Raw genomic sequence first — 12,002 nt, forward strand, 5'->3', positions numbered from 1 at the left:
CATCAAAGACTCTACTAATAACGTGTAATGAGAGACGAATAATCTTTTTCCATCTATAGTTCTAATCAAAGGCATTAGATACGTTTACTAATCCATACGCACTGATCCCATTTAGTGCTCGCATAAGAAGAAGAGGTGAAAAAGAAGACCGGGTAATATTAAAGCTGAGTAATGATAAAATGTAAAAATGTAAACTCTGAAAAAATATATATGGGTATCGATTTTTTTTTTTTTTTTTTTTTTTTTTTGGTGGGGGGGCCAAGAAAATTTCACACCTGAGCTCGAGTTTTCAAGGTAGTTATTTAAACGTTTCTTGATGCACTTACACGTTCTTGATATACTGCATAAACGTTTTTACTCCGTATTCCTTAATGTATCGGCGCCTCACTCAGTTCGCGTGTTTAAAAGCCTCTCGTGGAAGTTGCTGGACTGTTTTGTGATCCTAGTGATAGTTTTGCATCCTCAGCTATATGAAAACCACCCATGAAAACCCCATTATTAATCTTCTCTGTGGCCTAGGGAATAGTCGTCATGGGAGGCTGATACGCTTAGAAATATGAGCTTAAGTTAATCTTTTTAGATGGGACGGAAAGCAACATTTCCACCTGACTTTCACCGGGCCGAGGAAAAGGAAAATGAAAGTATCATCGTTCCTCTACCCTCTGTCACACGCACGTTCGTAAACATTTCTTTCTCTCTTCTCTCTCCCTCCCTCTCTTTTTCTCTCTCTATCTATTTATCTATCTGTCTATCTATCTCACTCTCTCATCTACAGGAAAGCCATTAGAACGTTTTTATTGCCATGCGGTGAAGACGTAGAAACAAAACACACATTAAGTTAAAAAGATACTTCAATCACTTTGCTACACTCTTTTTTTTATGTGTATAACAAGGAGGGCAGCTCAAGGGCAAAAATACAAAAAACAGAAACAAAAAAGCTCCCCCCCCCCAGACGCTGTTCCAACCGAAGAAAACAGAGTGAACTAAAAACTAATTCTCTTCCCCCCACGGTCCTGACTGAGTGACCGCTCGGGTAGTGTATTGTCCGTCCGAGTTTACTGCATCAGGTTTGGAGGTAGACCGTTCGCCGTATTGGCCCACAGAATTTGTGTGGCTATTTCCATGTAAATATATGTAGATTTCTTGTATCTCTGTTTCTCTTCTCTGGCTCTATCTATCTATATTTATCTATCTATCTATCGTATGCATATTATATCATCAATCTATATCTATCTCTCTGGTGTCCGCTGGTGTCCCCTCTATCTTTGTTTCTTTATCTGTCTATCTTTCTATCTATTTGTCTCGTGATGCATATTAAATCGTCTATCTATATCTATCTCTCTGGTGTTCGTGTTCTCTAGGGTTCACAGGTATTACTATTGTTATATTCCAAAAGTATATAATGTGTGACCTGAAGGACGGTACCAGAGAAGCTTTGCGCAGCCTCCCCTCATTATCAGCCTCAAGCTCAGCAACTTTCCACTCAGCCATGACGCGTGACTAATACAATTCCACTCGCCTGAAGACCAAGTTTGCTCCGTGCCGTTTCGCAGCCCACAAGTTAGTGATTGATGCAACTGGGGATTTCCTCGACTTTCCGTTTATATTTCGTAAGGCAAAGAAACTACTGGTGATTATTATAAGAGGACTATAAGCTTCCCTCATGACTGCCTTAACCATGATGTTAGTGACGGACAGGATGTATTACCTTGTGGCTGGAGCTCATATTGTGACGTATAGGAGATAACGTGTTGTATATGGGATGTGTCCTGGGCGATCTCTATGACTGACCACCGCTCTGAGGCTGGAATGAGGCCAAGGACCGCCGCATAACACCACCGTTTGTTGCCTATTAAGGAGTTCCTCGTGTTCATAAGACAGCCGATGATATATGGAAAGATAGTGAAGCGTTACCAGTAAATCGATAAGAAATAATCATGAATGAAGACGAGATATGTTGAAGCGTTGTGGTTGCAGAATCTTGAGGTAACGTCTGAAGTTCCCGATCGCGGATGAATACTTGCGCCGCGCGTTTTCTGCCGCCAGACAAAAGCAAGGCTGATCCTCCAGGCAGACTCCACCACACGATATCACGATAACAGGTGAATTATATGCCTCAGAAGTATTATAAAAAGTTGTTATCACAGTGAAACAAGTGAAAATTTTACCGACACATTTTCTTTACATACATCAGTCATAATTTCCATGTGGTTGACCTTTGTCTGTTTTCAGCGCCCAGAACCAAGGTGCCAATGGGACCGAAGGGAGAGTTTGGCGTCGCTTGAGAGTAATGATCGTCTCGTGAGGCAGCTCTGAGCACCGCCAGGCCGGGATGTGTATTGCAAGGCGCCCCGCAGCGAGTCTCTCTTGGGTGTGGTGAGTACTGCTTTGTCTTCACTGTTGTTTAGTAGATGTGTTGTGATTTGACGACTTCATATGCTACCATTGCTTGTTACTACTACTACTACTACTACTACTACTACTTTGGTTATTAATACTGCTTCTGCTGTTATCATATCTTGCTACTACTTCCTGCTACTACTACTGTTTAACTACTTCACTTGAACATTATATTTTCGAAAGTTTATTCCCATTGTCTTTGTTCCTAATACTCGGTTCTCCTGCCCCGTGTGCTAAAGACAAACGAGTGTGAGAGAGAAGAGAAAGGCTGTCTTGATGATTCTAGGAAGAGAAGGCACGTCATTTTCCAGAGTTTATGTTCCTTGTGTGTTGTTAGTTACTCTCGGTTATTTTCTCCGTGTACCCAAGAATGACGAGTGTGTGGGAGGGAAGAGAAGAGCTGTATGGATGATTTTAGGAAGAGGAGGAACATTTTTTTCGAAAGTTCATGCTCATTGTGTCTCAGTTTATTACTCCCGGTTTTTCTCGCTCGTTCCTAATATCTCCAGGTTCTTGAGGACGAGCTGTAGTGATGTATGTTTCTCTCCACCTCGAATGAGAGCCGTATTTATGATTTTAGAAAGAGGGGGAACATTTTGAAAGATTTTGCTCATTGTCGTTTTTTCTTACTCTCGTTTTATTTTGTCCGTTCCTAACACCTCCAGTTTGTTGAGGACGAGCCAAAGTGATGTTTCTCTCCAATTCCAATGAGAGCTTTATTCCTATACTTTAATGGCTTAGTGAAAGTCTGAAGGAGATAACGAAATAAGGGAGGAAACTTAGTCGCAGAAGTTTACCGTTTCTTCCCGTCGTTGTGATAATGGTGCGAATTTGTCTACGTTCCCGAGAGTTATTGCCCAAGATTGCACTAAAGTTGTACCAGACGATCCACTGTATTAAGTTTAGAAAAGATGAGAAATAAGGGAGGAAACTTAGACACAGAGTTTACCGTTTGTTCCCAGAGTTGTGATGGCTGCACGAACTTGTTTACATTCATGAAAGATGTTACATTAGACCAAAGCTTCAGTAGACGGGTCGTTGTATTAAATTGCTGTTTCTCTCAAATCTTGCTAAACCTTAAGACTTACTCCTCTCTCTTGCTCTCCTCCCGAACTCTTCACCAGCGGCCTTTTTGTTCTTTTCTTCTCGCTTGAGCTGCCTCTTTTCCTTTAAAACATGTTCCTACCCTTGGCTTGATCCTGTTCTCTTGGTTAGCTTGAGAAACCGAAGTGAGGTTGAATATGTTGTGAATTTCTTTAAGGTATTGAAATCCCTTACTCTTCACCAGCGGACTTTTTTGTTCTTTTATTTCTCGCTTGAGCTGCCTCCTTTCTTATAAAAAAAAATGTTTCTACCCTTGGCTTGATCCTGTTCTCTTGGTTAGCTTGAGAAACCGAAGTGAGGTTGAATATATTGTGAATTTCTTTAAGATGTTGAAATACTGCACATTATTAGAGCGACGTCAGGTATAAAACTAAGCAACATATTTCGTGTATCTCTCCTCGACGTGGTGCTGTTCGTTTGGTTCGTTAAATAAACTATTGGAATATTTAAACTATTGGAATATTGCATAATACTACACCAGATTCGTCAGGTATGTGGCTTAGTGAATCAAATAAACAGAAGTGAGGTGAAATATACTGTAGATTCTTTTTAAATATTGAAATAATGCACAGTACTACATCTACGTCAGGTATGTAGCTTAGTTAGTCAAATAAACAGAAGTGAGGGGAAGCATAGAGTAGATTCTTTTTAAATGTTGAAAACTCCATCAAATTACAACTAGATCAGGTGTATAACTCTTCAACATATTTCGCAAAGCAATTTCGTGATGCGCCACTCTGCTACACGTTCCCTTTCAAGTACGCCGCGTTTCTCGGGTGATGGCGCGTCACCACCTCATCAACACTTCCACACCACGCCTCGACCCGCCAGCCTGGGATACGAGGTGCTTGGATCCATATTACCAGACGTTTTCGCCTCTTCCGTCAACTATTTTCGAAGGCCTAAACGGAGATTAATCGGGTTCTAATGAGTGTTCTTTTAGGTTCATGGTACAAAAGCATGATCAACCTACCAGGGTCATAAAACTACCCTTAGAAATGCCATTAGCTCCTACGAATGCCTTATCAATGTGTTCTTGGGCGCCGATATGTTTAAGAATGTGATCCTTGATTCTAATGGGTGTTTTTTTAGGTTCATGGTACAGAAGAATGATTAACCTACCACCAGGGTCATAAAACTACCCCTAGAAATGCCATTAGCTCCTACGAAAGCCTTATCAATTTGTGTTCTTGGGCGCCAATCTGTTTAAGAAGCCCTTGATGTCGGCGCCGCGTAGGTTTTCTTATAACCTGCCACCTTATATTCCAAACGAAGCCTTCACTCACGCCTGTCTGTTAGCCGCTCAACTGCTACTCTGATATAGCGTTTCAACTAGCATCAAAGGGGGATATTTTTACAGCGAGGGAGGCAGCTCAAGGGCATAAAAACATAAAAACAAAAGCAGAAATAAAAAAAGGCTCGTTAAACACTACTCCGGCAAAAGAAAACAGAACGAGAAACTCTTTTGTCCACTCTACTTTTTGCTTTGTGGGATCAACGGTTAGCGGGCTTATTTTACTACACTTTCTTACTGTTGCCCTCGAGTTGTTTTCCTTTCTGTAAAAAAAAAAAAAAAGATAAGAGAGGTCAACTTCGGGTGGAGGGTTGCGAAGTGCTTGATATCAGACCCAATCATAGAAGAGAAGAGAATGCATTGAAAAAACAAATTCAGTTCTATCAAGTTCCATGAGTGCACACAGCTAGACCAAAGGGAGTAAGATGCCCTCGTGACTCGTATTCAGCGCTCCGCCAGGTAAAACTTACATCCAGTGGCGAGGCAGAATCTCATCCACTCCACCTTGTAACAAATTGAAAGCCACCGTCCAGGCTATACAAGAATGACTCTCTCGCCTGCCGACCACTAGTCTTTTAGGGAACAATATACGACCAATCTCCTGTGAGAGTGAGAGGAGGAGGAGGAGGATGGGGGAAAGAGAAAGCCCGAGGAAGATAGAGAAAGTATTGGAAGATATGTGTAGGAAGAGGAAAATGAAGACCAGGAGTGAAAAGACGTCAAGGAGGAGAAATAGCCGAGAGGAAACTTGTTAGAAAATATATTCGAGAAAGTGAGAAATGAGACGACGTTGAAAGTTGAAGATGAAATTATGCGTGGGACGAGAAGAAAGTTGGACGCACGAAAAGCAAGCAAAAAGTGGAAAAGGAGAAAATGGAAAAAGGGAAGAGAGAAAGAAAGGGAAACAGAAATAAAACGGAAAAATGAGTGACTGAATGAAACTAACTGACAAAGGAGGAAAATAAAGAGAAATGAAAACACGAAAGAATGGAAGGCAAACTAAAATAAAAAGGAAAATGAAAGAATGAATGAAAGTAACCAACAAAAAAGAGAAGGAAAAAGAAAAGTAACGAAAAAAATTACGAAAGAAAAACAATTGATAGTAAATGCGAGCAGCTAACTTCCCTTTTTCCATCCTTCTAAATACGTAGAAGTTGACGTAGAAGTATTTATAACAGAACAAGAAGGAAGGATGGCATTGTGTAGTGTGGCAGTGTAGCTGAAGTAGTAGTAGTAGTAGTAGTAGTAGTAGTAGATGTCGGCCCAGCCACATCTGTTGAGACTTAGTCAAGTAAGTCCCATAAGCTGGAACACGTCTGCCTCTCACCGCCAACACACACACACACACACACACACACACACACACACACACACACACACACACACACACCAAACACACCTATATTTTTCCACAATGAAAAGAAAAATATCAAAAAATATGTATGAAAAAAATCAAATACTTGGATGCAGTGGACTGTTGATGTAACTTTTTCCATCATTTCAACGCGGTAATGAGTCGAGTCAAAGGCCCGCCCGAAATGTATTGATGGAATTTTACTTTAGAAATTAGTTCCTAATATTAACCCAAAAGCGTTCGGCACATTTGCAACAAGCGGCGCGGTAAAGTATTGCACCAGAGTAATGTTAGTACCTACAGCAATGATTATAGAAATTACAGTATTAGACGAGGTTAGATTAATACTGGTTTACTGATAACGTAATGCATGAATGTAATAATCCTAATCAGTGTAATAAAAAATGCCACAACAGGGAGAATCTAAGTATCTGAGGGACCACTAAGATGAATGAAGAAGAGAAATGTATAAAGTGAAACAGAAGTGACAGTGACTCTAGGGTTGACACAAGACGCAAAAGACTTCATTCTAAAAGCCCAAACATATCATAACCTTTCCTTGCACGTTCCCCTGACTCTCAGATCTCTTGGGTGACAGCACAAGGAGTAACAAAAATAGACAGAGAAGCAGAAGTATCTATGACAGAAGGGTTGACACAAGACACGGGAGACCTCATTACAGGAGCTCACACACGTCAAAACCTTCTCCTACACGTCTCCCAGACTCTCAGATGCCTTGGATGACAGCACGAAGCATAACAGCAAAAGTAGACAATAAAGCAGAACTAACTGATGCAAGGGTTGACACGAGACGCAAAAGATTCATTCCAAGAGCTCAGAAACATCAAAACCTTCCCTCCCACGTTCTCCAGACTCCCTTAGATATCTTGGGTGGCCTCACGAAGAATAACAAAAATAGATAGAGAAGCAGAAGTAACTATGACGCAAGAGTTAACGCAAGACACGAAAGACTTAATTCCAAGACCTGAGACACATCAAAACCTTTTCCTACACGTTTCCCAGACTCTCGGACCGCTTGGGTGACAGCACAAAGAGTAACAGAAAAATAGACGGCGAACCAGAAGCAACTATGACGCAAGGGTTGACACAAGACGCAGAAGACTTCATTCCAAGACCTCAGACACATCAAAACCTTCCCTTCCACGTTTCCCAGACTCGCAGATCTCTTGGGTTGCCGCACGAAGCATAACAGGAAAATTGACATTGAAACAGAAATAACAGTGATGCAAGGTGGTGACACGAGGAAGATTTAATTTCAAGAACCCACAAACTTTCCCTCCCGGTTTCTCAGTCTCTCTTAGATTTCTCGGAGCGGTGACAGCACGATGCGTTCTCTGCGAGTAGTGTTCGATTTGGTACAAGAGGCGGCGGGGAGGGTGAAATAAGTGTGTCAGGTGAGGAGAGCTTTCAGACTTGCTGTTTCGTACTCTCGCCGCCCACTGCAATCGCCCCCAACGCAAATAAGAGATCACTGATGGCTGATCTCCGGCGTTTAGAGTGCTTAGGGTTCACACGTTGGTGGGTCGTTATAACAAGCTCCGGTATCAGAGTATCGGAAAGTAAAGGAGAAAGAGGAGAAGGAGGAGGAGGACGGTAAAGAAACAGCGCGAGGGGGAAAGAAATGTAAGAGGAGATTGTATAGGAGAAAGAAAATGTTGAAGAAGTTGCGTACCAGAGTATAGGGAATGAAAGGAGAAAGAGGGGGAGAAGAAGGAGGAGGACGGGAGAGAGTGAGTATAGAAAAAGGAAAGAAGGAAGGAAGAAAAATATGGGGAGATTGACATAGAAGGAAAAAACCTGAAAAAGAAATTGAGTTAGAGGACCATCATGACAACACCCGATGCTAGAGTATTGGAAATTAAAGGAGAAAGAGGAGGAGAAAGACGAGGACGGGAAAGAGGAACCAGGAGGAAGAAAAATATGGGAAAGATCAGTGTTGGAAAAAAGAAAATGTAAAAGAAGTTTCGTTAGTTAACTGCCATGATTATAAATGCCACAAAAGTATAAGGAACGAAAAGAGAAGAAGGAAGAGATGGAGGACTGGACAGAGAAGGTGCAAGAAGGAGGAAAAATATGAGAAAAATCACTGTAGAAGGAAGAAAAGGAAAAGTTGCATTGGTGAGCCTTCGAGACAGTCAACAGCACAAAAATATATGAAACGAAAGGAGAACAAGGAAGAAAAGGAGGAAGAGAAATATGAGGAGATACGTGTAGGAGGAAAAAAATAAGAGGAGGAGTGTGAAAGAAAGTCGAGGAGAAATAGCATGAAAGAAACTTAGTGTTGGTAAAATATATACAAAGAACGAAGTGGGTGATGAGACAAAGGGAAGAAAATATGAAGAAATGCGCGTAACAAGATGAGAGGAGGAAGCATGAAAAGCAGGAGTGCAGAAAAGAAAACATGGTGGAGAATAGCGAAAGAGGAAGAAGGAGAAGAAGAAGAAAACCAAAATAACAAGGAAGAAGTGAAAGAATGGATGAAAGTTTGACAAAGAAGATAAACAGGAGAAAGGAACAATAAGAGAGAAAAATGATAGAGAGAAAAATGGAAGCAAAAATCAAAGCAGAAAGCAAGGAAAGAAAGGAAAGAGAGAAGAAATAGATAAATATGAAGAACACAAGAGAGAACACAAGAATGAGAGAGACATAGAAAATAAAAACAACTAGAAAATTAGAAGAAAAGAAAACAGGAATTGGAAGATAGAAAAATAGATATAAAGAATAATAAAGATCGAAATACAAGAACAGAAAATATAAAAGACATAGAAAAAATTGTTAGAGTGGAAAACAAAGAAAAGACAAAAATGAGAAAGAGAAGAGAGAGAAACGCAAAAGAAAGCAAATAGAGATACAAAAAAAGAATACGAGGAAGAAAACAGAGGGCGGAGGATAACAACAAGGAAGAAAAGAAGCTTAAGAGACGGACGAGAAAGAAAGAAAGGTCATGCAGGTTCATATTTTCAAATAGTTCGAGGCTCGCACACTCACCCTTGCTAAGGCTTTCGTAGAGGTTGTGGGGTTAGTATTTCCATGGGTAGTTTTATGAGCCTGGTGATAGTTTGACAAGGCTCCTGCACCTACATTTGATAAGGCTTTCGCAGAGGTTGTTGTGTTAGTATTTCCATGGGTAGTTTTATGAACCTAGTGATAGTTTGACAAGGCTCTTGCACCTACATTTGATAAGGTTTTCGTAGAGGTTGATGTGTTAGTATTTCCATGGGTAGTTTTATGAGCCTAGGGATAGTTTGACAAAGCTTCTGCCCCATTAACGTGAAAAAGCACTAATCAGAACCCGAATAATCTCCTTTCTGGCCTTCGTAATTACTTGAACAGAGAAAAAGTAAAGAAAATGAAAATGGAAATGAGAATAGAAGGAAGGAAGAAAAGCAACATCAACAAAAAATGGAAAAAAAAGGAATAAACCAATAATGAAAAACAATAAAGAGAAAAATGAAAGCAAAAATCGAAGAGAAAATAAAGTCTGAAAATACGGAACGCAAACACCCCTTTTTTGTGCTGTAAAGGAAGCAGCTCAAGGGCAAAAAAAAAAAGAAATAATAAGAAAAAAAGATTGCAATACTTTACTTCCCATCCGCTAAAGGGCAGTGGCGTCAAGAGGAAGAGAGAGAGAGAGAGAGAGAGAGAGAGAGAGAGAGAGAGAGAGAGAGAGAGAGAGAGAGAGAGAGAGAGAGAGAGAGAGAGAGAGAGAGAGAGAGAGAGAGAGAGAGAGAGAGAGAGAGCAAAGAGCAAAGACCTACCAACAAGCATCGCATCCAAAGAGCCAAAGAGCCTGGTGGAGTGGAGGTGGAAGGGAGCGGTGTTACGTGAGATGGGGAAAAAGGAGATAGAGGTGGTGGGGGTGATGACCATGGTGGTGGTGGAGGGGGTGGATGGTGTTGAGGGAGACTACAAAGGACGCCTGGTATTTGAAAGAGGAGAGTAGATGATGGTGGTGCTGGTGATGATGGTGTTATTGAAGGTGACATTCGAGCTAAATTACATTATCGACACGTTCACAATCAGTCACCTGGTAATATCCTGAGGGGATGTACGCAGCCATTCACTCGTTGGTTGATTATCTGCATACCATTGTTTTGTCATAACCTTCGACTTCACATCACCTCTACAAGTCCAGCACAGAAATACATTATTGGCGCTTCACGACACACGAAATCCTTCTTCTTGAGGGGATGTACGCAGCCATTCACTCGTTGGTTGATTATCTGTTCCCCATTATCTTGCCATAACCTTCGATTTCCTTTGTGATGCTCCTGTCGGTTCACATCACCCCTCCAAGTCCAGCACAGAAATACCCTACAGGTTCTACACGACACACGAAACCTTTCTTCTTGAGGGTATGTACGCAGTCATTCACTCGTTGGTTGATTATCTGTTCCCCATTAGCTTGCCATGACCATCAACTTCCTTTGTGAAGCTCTAGTCGTCTTGTATCACCCCGCGAAGCCCAGCACAGAAATACGCCACTGGTTCTACACGACACACGAAATCTTTCTTCCTGAGGGTATGTGTGTAGCAGACGGCTTTCTTCCCACCTTATTTCTTCCCTCGCCCTTGTCCGCGCCCCGTCCACTCGCCTCGGTTTCCCACGGGCACACCCACATGAGGCTTAGTCCGCAAGATGAGGAACGCCCCCTGTCTCAGCACTTAATATTTCATTCGTCCCCTCGCATTACTCTTGCTGGAGGGTCGAACGCTACCTGTAGGTCTTCCCAGGAGTGGTGGCCTCGATATCCGATTTGGGGGGAGTACTATAACGCAATATATAACGGCACACGGTTTTCCTTTATTTGTTTTTTGCTGATTTCTATGTAAGCGTCAGAACCACTCTTATCAGGGACTCGTGACTTTGATGTCCGATTTGTGGGGTACTATAAAGCTATATATGACGACTTACTGGTTTGCTTTATTTGTTTTTTGTTAATTTCTGTGTAAGCGTCGACAGAACCACTCTTAACAGGTCTGTCCAAGGGCTTGTGACTTTGATATCCGATTTTGGGGGGTATTATAACCCAATATGAATAACGACTTACAACTTTCCTTTACATAGTTGATTCTGATTTCTATATAGAATAGATATAACTACTCCTAGCTGGTCTTCCCAAGGACTCCTGGTTTTGAGATCCGTGAGCTGCTATAACATAATCGATAACGAATGACCGCTTTCCTTTATTCTTTTCAATGCTGACTTCTATGTAAGCGTCAATAAAAGTAACCAAACTGTAGAGAAGAGTAGCAAGACTATCACCATTCATGCTGACTCCTGTAGAAATAACCAGATTGCAGAAAAAGAATGGCAGGAATATGTCAGGACCTTTCACCTGTCTCTCCCCCGTTACCCCAGCAAGGCGTCAACACACAGCGCCCACTTATCTGCGCGTGACGGTAGAAATATCGCCAAATAATAGAAAGAGCTGAGGGAGGCGTCGTGGCAGGCAGGGATCCGGCGAGGCGAGATAGATAGAGTCCGAAGCCTTCAGTTCCAGCGATTGCATCAATACGCGGCTGGGAGGAAGAGGAACAGGAGAAAAGGAAGAGAAGGAAGAGGGAGAGGAAAATTAAGAGGGAGATCATGAGGAGGAGGAAAAGAAAGAACAGGAGGGAAAGGAATAGGAAAAGGAAGAGTGAGAAGATAGAGGAAGAAGAAGAAGAAAAGGGGAAAGAAATAGAAGAAAAAAGAAAGGAAACTATTTTGATAGATACAAAAAAAAGTAGAGACTGAGAAAAACAAGCGATCTACATATTCCACTTCGAAGCTCAACCACTAACAAAATATATAAAAAAACGCGTGAACACAAAACCATGACGCAG

The 12,002-nt window shown here is 41.6% G+C and overlaps 1 protein-coding gene and 1 long non-coding RNA gene across 2 annotated transcripts in view; one reads left to right on the forward strand and one right to left on the reverse strand.

Annotated features, from left to right (window-relative positions):
* Positions 1–2,378, forward strand: part of LOC126998646 (uncharacterized) — a 50,193-nt gene extending 47,815 nt beyond the window's left edge. The window contains exon 3 of the long non-coding RNA XR_007752958.1: positions 2,233–2,378. This is a non-coding gene — a long non-coding RNA (uncharacterized LOC126998646). The remainder of the gene's footprint in view (positions 1–2,232) is intronic.
* LOC126998645 (trissin receptor-like) overlaps positions 1–12,002 on the reverse strand; it is a 118,285-nt gene that overhangs the window by 43,562 nt on the left and 62,721 nt on the right. The window lies entirely within an intron of this gene.

The sequence above is a fragment of the Eriocheir sinensis genome, chromosome 14, assembly GCF_024679095.1.
Source record: "Eriocheir sinensis breed Jianghai 21 chromosome 14, ASM2467909v1, whole genome shotgun sequence".
NCBI classification, from domain to species: Eukaryota; Metazoa; Arthropoda; class Malacostraca; order Decapoda; family Varunidae; genus Eriocheir; species Eriocheir sinensis.